Here is an 8214-nt window from a genome sequence, read left to right as displayed (position 1 = left end):
ATCCCTCCTCAGTCTAAGTAGGACAGGAAATGGACTTTTGCAGGTAGGCCATAAAAGGACCCTCCCTCAACCTACATCTTAGTCTTAGGATTCTGCCATAGCTGAAAAATATAACTGATAGGCATTAGACATACACACGGAGGGTAACTATGTGCCCACTGCCATGGTTCCAGGAAAAGAAAATTACGGTAAGTTGTTTTAAATTTTCCTCTTTCCTGATCACCCTGGCAGTGGACACCTTTGGTACATACCCAAGCAGTGACAAATTAGGGAGGGATACATAAGAATAAACCACCAGTCAATGCCGTTATCAGTTGACCTTTATTAATTCACTTTACACTTTATTTCACTACAGAACTCTGTAGAACTGTACGCCCAAAACTTGCGTCAGCTGATGATTGTACGTCTAGTCTGTAGTATTTCAAAAATGTATTGAACGAGGACCAGACTGCTGCTTTGCATATCTGCCCTGGTGTTGCCTGAGCTTTCAATGTCCATGACGTAGATATGGCCCTTGTAGAATGAGCTTTAATGTTCAAAGGTTTATCTTGTCCTTTGGTCTCATAAGCCTGTTTAATACAAGACACTATCCATTGGGAAATTGTTGTCTTAGATGCTGCTTGACCTTTCTTCGGTCCCTCTGGTATGATGAATAGACTGTCCGATTTTCTCCCATCTCGCATCCTTTCCATGTATACCTTTAGACATCTCACAACATCTAGTTTGTGTAATCTCTCCTCTTTCTTGTTCTTTGGATCTGGACAGAATGATGGGATCACGATTTCCTGATTCATATGGAACTGTGATACGACCTTTGCTAGGAATTGATGCACTGGTCTGAGAACTGCCTTGTCTTGGTGCACGACTAGGAATGGTTCCTTGGCTGATAGAGCCTGTAGTTCTCCCACTCTCCTTGCTAAGGTGATCGCGATCAAGAACGCCATCTTTCACGATAACCATCTCAACCCTATCTCTTGCATAAGTTCGAAATGAGGTGCTGTTAATACATCCAATACTAAAGACAGGTCCCATGTCGGCACCCTGTTTTTAATTTGAGGTCTTAGTCTTTTAACTGCCTGTAAAAACCGTTTCCATTGCCAGATTTCTCTCCAATAAGGCTGATAGTGCAGACAACTGTACTTTGAGAGCTGAGGCCGAGACCTTTCTCAAATCCTTTTTGCAAGAACTAAACTATTGACAATTCTTGGTGAGAAGAAATTTTGTCTTTTTGTGCACCAATCCCGGAAACAAAGCCAAATTCTATGGTACACTTTTGATGTGGATCCCTTTCTTGCCTGTAATAGGGTCTGGATTGTCTTGTCCGAATAACCTTTCAACCTCAATGTTTTCCGCTCAATCGCCATGCCGTCAAGGCCCATTGTTTGGCGTTTGGGTGGCATATTGGCCCCTGTCGCATTAGTTCTTTGCTGTCTGGTATGTGCCATGGTATCCACTGCCATATTTACCAGGTTTGTGAACCAAGGCCTTCTTGGCCAGAATGGTGCAACCAATATCACTTCCGCTTGTTCTTCCCTGATTTTCCTAATTGTTTTTGGAATTAAGGGAATTGGGGGAAGCAGGTATGCCAACTAGAAATCCCATTTGAAGCTGAGAGCATCTGAGCTTTTTGCACTTGGATGAAAAAGCCTTGCACAGTAGTTTTTTACCTTGCGGTTCTGATGTGTCGCCATGAGATCTATGTCTGGCTGACCCCATCGCTCTACCAGCTCCTGAAACACCTGTAGGTCTAATGCCCATTCTGCTGGGTGTATAATATTGCGACTTAGAAAGTCTGCTGTGACCTTTTCCAGTCCTGGGATGTGTACGGTGTGATCTCTGATAAGTGGCCCTCTGCCCAAGAGAGGATTTCTGCTGTGAGGTTCATCAGCTTTCTGCTCCTGGTTTCCCTTGTTTGGCTATATACTTTACAACCGACCGGTTCTCTGACTGTATCTTTATATTGCCATCTCTTATTTGGTCTTGGAATGCTTCCACAGCCCTTTGTACCTTTAGTTCCGGCAGATTTGATGGAAGGCGCTGTTCCTGGTTTGTCCAGGTTCCTTGCACCAGTGAACAAAAAAGTATTAGTGCGCAAAACTAAATCGTGACGTGATAAGGTGAAGGATAAGTGAAATAAATAAATAAATAACTTAACCTAGGATTGAGCGTCTGCAGCTGTGATGGAATGGGGGGGCTCAGGATCCCCCTGGAGCTAACAAATGGATACAAAAAAGACACAGCACACAACGCTCATAGTGCATTACAAGAATATTGTTGACATATATAATAAATGGGTGAGTAATGTGCGTACATCAAATGCAATAATAACAAGCAGTTTCGGGATATTTTACCCAACGCCTCCGGAGACCAGAATAGATGTCCTTGCAGGAGTGATGCTGCTGTCCTCGATATTGCAGGGTCCTATTGAAATTGGTGTACAACCTCTGCTGTTCCTTGCTCCCCTAAGCACAGGTAGGCTGGGAGATGCTGATTCCTGCAGTGCTTCAGCAGGGCAGTCTTTGGCATCAGCTGGGCGCCAGCGCTCTCCTCCGTGTGGAGCGCTTCCTGGATCGTGACGTCACCACGGGGGTTTCGGCGCCGCTCACAAGCAGTCAAAGTCGCGCACTGGGGTGCTAGTATGAGGCTAGAACACTGGTAGACCTTGTCCTACGCGTTTCGAAACGGAACGTTTCTTCTTCTTCTTCTTCGAAACGCGTAGGACAAGGTCTACCAGTGTTCTAGCCTCATACTAGCACCCCAGTGCGCGACTTTGACTGCTTGTGAGCGGCGCCGAAACCCCCGTGGTGACGTCACGATCCAGGAAGCGCTCCACACGCAGGAGAGCGCTGGCGCCCAGCTGATGCCAAAGACTGCCCTGCTGAAGCACTGCAGGAATCAGCATCTCCCAGCCTGCCTGTGCTTAGGGGAGCAAGGAACAGCAGAGGTTGTGCACCCATTTCAATAGGACCCTGCAATATCGAGGACAGCAGCATCACTCCTGCAAGGACATCTATTCTGGTCTCCGGAGGCGTTGGGTAAAATATCCCGAAACTGCTTGTTATTATTGCATTTGATGTACGCACATTACTCACCCATTTATTATATATGTCAACAATATTCTTGTAATGCACTATGAGCATTGTGCGCTGTGTCTTTTTTGTATCCTTGCACCAGTGTTTCTCCCATTTGGGCTCTCCAACCTGCGTTGCTCGCATCTGTTGTAATTCTTTCCCATTGTACTGGGTGCAGTGTCCATCCTTTCCCCAGATTTCGGGTATCTTCCCACCACTTTAACTCTTCTTTTGTGCGTGGGTGTAACAAGATTATTTGTCTTGTATCCTTGTGGTTCCCATTCAATTGTTGTAAAAAATTGTTTTGTAAGGGTCTCATATGGAGCGCTGCCCATTTTATGACGCTTAGTGTTGAAGCAAACTTCCCTAGAAGCCTCATGCATTCTTCTGCTGAAGTTCTGGTTGCTTTCCAGAGCTTCCTTGCTTGCAGTGCTATGTCTTGCCTCCTTGTGTCTGGCAACGTCACCTCTCCTTTTGCCGTGTTGAATTCCACCCCCAAAAACTTTAGCAGTTGAGTGGGTGCTAGGGGACTCTTGTCTCTGTTTATTAACCAACCGTGTTGTTCCAAGAAGGTTATGACCATCTCCTGGTCTTGTTCTAATTTCTCCCGACTCTTTGACTTTACCAAGATGTCGTCCAGGTATGGGTATATTTCTACCCCTCTTTTTCTCATTTCTGCCACTAATGGGGCTAAAACTTTTGTAAATGTCCTTGGAGAACCTTAGGAATCTTTGGTGTCTCCTTGATACAGGCACGTGTAAATAAGTGTCCCATAAATCTATCGATACCATCCAGTCTCCTGGTTGTACCGCCTGAATGATCAGGTTCAAAGACACCATCTTGATTTTTCTTATTTTCAAGAATGTATTTACCTTTCTCAGGTCTAGGATTGCTCTGTAATCTCCTGAAGACTTTTGTACTAGGAATATTCTGGAATAAATTCCACTTCCTCTGTCTTCCTGAGGTACCTTCTGTGAAAAGCGTGAATAAATAAGAGACATCTGAGGATTATTTGCAGAATAACAAATAAGTGTATTTCAGTGTACGTGTGCACACATAGAAGGAAGAATCAAAATAAAACTCCCCCAACGAAATACTGGCATACAGGCCCTATTTATACCCAAAATACTAAGCCCATGCCCCCTATACGAGGTTGCGTGTGCGTCACTACGTAAGCATATAAGATAAACAAAATATGAATATGGACACATTGAGTTAATAGCATTACTATAAGATTCATATTAAAAATGAAATGACTCAGCTAATATTCCTTATACAGTCCGGTGACCTTTTCTCTATATACGAGATTTCTGAGAACGGGTGTACATAACCATGGGAACCTCCCTCGGAATGCGAGACGTGCTAGTTATCTATCTTTTATTTTCATAACATTGGCGCTTTTCTCCCATCTTCAAGGTCTTGTGGCTTAGCTGAACAGCTTATTATCACTTAAAAATGAGAAGCAAAACAAAATCTTTCAAACTTCCATTCTCATTTCATACAGATAATAGGCAAAATGGATGACAATATGAGGCACCTAAGATGGATGCTGACTTAAAATGACTGCTTAGATCCCAGTGCTGTTTGTCAGACCTCCCCCCTCCTTGCATCATATTTTCACTTTGTCCGTTCCCTCCTTTTTTTATTCTAAAAACATCGCTTTTGAGAATTAAGGTTATGATGTTAGTCCAGGGACACATAGACAGATTCGTATTGTATACTGGGGTGCTCCATCATCTGATACTGTTCATTGGTATAACTCAGAGGATAAGGGCGCGTGCCCTTCACTGTCAGTCTCGTAAGGCGCTGTGGCCCCAACATGTCTTTTGGAGTTGAATAACTGTGATCTTTGTCAGACCTCCCCCCTCCTTGCATCATATTTTCACTTTGTCACTTCGTTATTACTTCTGCTTGTAGTAACTTTTTAAAAACTGAATTAATTTGCCTTCTTTTTGCCTTGTCTGTCCACTTGTTGTTAGGCATGTATTTCTTCTTGGCATTTCTTTGAACTCTATGCTGTATCCCTGACGAATGGTTTCCAATACCCATTTGTCCTGTATTGTTTGGGCCCATGTTGCAGAAAACTGCGTCAGTCTTCCTTCCACTGGCAACTGTCGGGCCCTTTGACCTTCATGTGAATTTGTTCTTGGCAAATAATCCTCTTCCTCTGGCGTCTCGAAAAAGCCGGTTCTGACCGCCTCTCCATGTTGTATGACTTGAAAACGATCTGCCAGGTCTATATGCTTTTGCCCCTTTGTACTAATTTCTATCAGATTGCTGGAAACCGAATCTTCTGTTCCTGTTTTCCTGGGGCAAAAAAATACTCTTACCTCCTGATGCTTTCGTTATTATAGCATCCAACTTGTTGCCAAAAAGGAATTCTCCTTCAAAGAGTAATCCGCATAGGCTATTCTTTGGTGCTGCGTCCGCCATCCATTGTCTTAACCACAACGCCCTTCTTGCTGACACTACTAAGGCCATAGATTTAGCTGCTAATCTGACCGCATCCAAAGAAGCCTCCGCTATGTAGTCTGTCGCCCACTTTACTTCAGACAGTGCCTTTAGGATAGAACTTCTTTTTACACCTTTGTCTAGTGCCTCCTCTATGTTGGGCATCCAGACACTCATTGCCCTTGCCGCCGATGTAGTTGCTATGGCTGGCTTACAGGCTGTTCCCGCTGTGACGTATGCCTTTTTTAATACTTAATCCATTTTCCTATCCATAGTGTCTTCTATTGGAATTGTGGTCTTCCTTGCTATTCTAGATATAGCAGCATCCACCTTTGGGCTGGCTTCCCAAAATTTGACCTCTTCCTGTGAAAACGGATATTTACCCAAATCTTTTTGGTGTATATATACTTTGGCGTCTGGCCACGCCAGTTCTGATTGAACAAGGTCCTTGATCATCTGATGTACAGGGAAAACTCTACTTTTTTTTTGTCTTGACCCAAATAATTTATCTTTCCTCTGAGTTAACTCTTCAGTGTCTTCAAATTCTAAAGCCTATCTCATGGCTTTTATGAGAATCCACCATTTCTACATCAAATTCAGATTCATCCTCCTGAATATCTTGATCTGATGAATCTAATTCACCTTCTGACACCTGAAAGCATTCTATGTCTGTTTCATCAGATGAAAAGCCTTTTCCCTTATCCAAACTGGTTTGGGATCTTGACCTTTTTTGCGCAGGGTTAACTGCTTGTTGTACCGCAGCATCCATGCTCAGCTTAACTGCCTCCTTCATTAGTACAAGGAAGGTGCTCATCTGCTCCTTAGAATCCCCCGCTGCTGCCTTAAGGCAGTCTTCACACAGCTTCTTTCCCATCAGAGCTGGATTCTCGCATGCAGCGCACCACTTAGTTTTTTTTTTTTTTTAGTGGCTTTCCTCTTATGCTGCAGGGATTCCCCAGTACCCTTCGAAGATTCTGCTTCTGGAAGGGTAATCACCGAGCTAATTTTATAAAAACAAAATAAATACTAAATATACATCCTAATATATATATATATATATATATATATATATATATATATATATATATATATCCTCTCTCACATGTAGTACTAAAACTAAGGACTCACCTACGTAGTCTTGGAAACTGATCCTTTAGCAGTCTCCAACTTTGATTCAATATCCAGCACTTGGCTTCTCCCTGCGGCAGCGCGCCACACGCCGGCCAGAAAGTGACGCTAATGCGGTCAATCTGAGCCTTACCACGGCTCGCAGCTCCTGCTGCTTCCCCCCCACGTGTGTACCGGGCTCCTGGGGGTTCCCCCAACTCCTGGGGGTCTCCGTCTTGCCACCCTCAGGGGCGCGTCGATCGGAGCTTCAGAGCAGAGGTTGAGGTCCCTGGATCACTGCACTAGTTGCAGTTAGGTGAGTCCCATTAGAAAACAAAAAAATCCTACTCCTAGCTGTGATGACTGGAAAAAAGACTACGGTGCAGGTAGAGGGAGGGGCCTTTTATGGCCTACCTGCAAAAGTCAATTTCCTGTCCTACTTAGACTGAGGAGGGATTAACCCAAAGGTGCCCACTGCCAGGATGATCAGGAAATAATCTCGCTGTGCATGTTTTGTGTTTTAACATTTTTTATGTCGTTCTCTGTTTAGCATCTATTTTTTTTTAATAAACTGCAATTTTGTAACTTTTCCACCCTTCCATGAGTGCCCCCAATTCTTTGGAGTTTCTGGTATCCCCCCACTATTGGGTTGTCCCTTCCTCTTGTTGTTTACCTAATAGAGAAATAACAGCTAATGAAAAAGGTATAAATAGAACTTTTTCAACTTTGATACAGTTCCACACAAGAGGTTGGTGTACAAAATAAAGCAAATTGGACTCAGTAATAATGTTTGCACCTGGATTGAAAACTGGTTGAAGGACAGACAACAGAGGGTTGTCAAATGAAACTTTTTCAGGTTGGGCTAAGGTTGTGAGTGGAGTACCTCAGAGATCGGTACTGGGACCCCTGCTTTTTAACTTGCTTATTAATGACCTTGAGGTTGGATCAAGAGCAAAGTCTCCATCTTTGTTGATGAAACTAAATTGTGTAAGGTAATAGAATCAGAGCAGGATGTAATTTCTCTTCAGGACTTGGAGAGACTGGAAACGTGGGCAGGTAAATGGCAGATGAGGTTTAATACAGATAAATGTAAGGTTATACATTTGGGAAACGAGAATAAACAGGCGACTTATAAATTAAAATGGGGATAAATTAGGAGAATCTTTGATGGAGAAGGATTTAGGAGTGCTTGTAGACAGCAGGCTTAGCAATAGTGCCCAGTCATGCAATAGCTGCAAAGGCAAACAAGATCTTATCTGACATTAACCGTGCAATGGATGGAATTAAACATAATTATGACCCTTTATAAAGCCTTAGTAAGACCTCACCTTGAATATGGAGTACAATTTTAGGCATCACTTCTTAGAAAAGATATCATGAAACCAGAGAAAGTGCAGAGAAGAGCCACCAAATTAATAAAAGGGGGTGGATAATCTGATTTATGAGAGGCTAGTTGAATTAGATGTATTTACATTAGAAAAGAGGGGATATGATAACTATATACAAAATATAGTCAGGGACAATACAAGGAGTTTTCAAAAGAACTATTCATCCCACGGGCAGTACAAAGGACTCAGGGGCATCC

This window comes from Ascaphus truei, chromosome 19 (assembly GCF_040206685.1).
Source record: "Ascaphus truei isolate aAscTru1 chromosome 19, aAscTru1.hap1, whole genome shotgun sequence".
Classification (NCBI taxonomy): domain Eukaryota; kingdom Metazoa; phylum Chordata; class Amphibia; order Anura; family Ascaphidae; genus Ascaphus; species Ascaphus truei.
The sequence above is the reverse complement of the archived record's forward strand: the minus strand, read 5'-3'. Positions refer to the sequence as shown.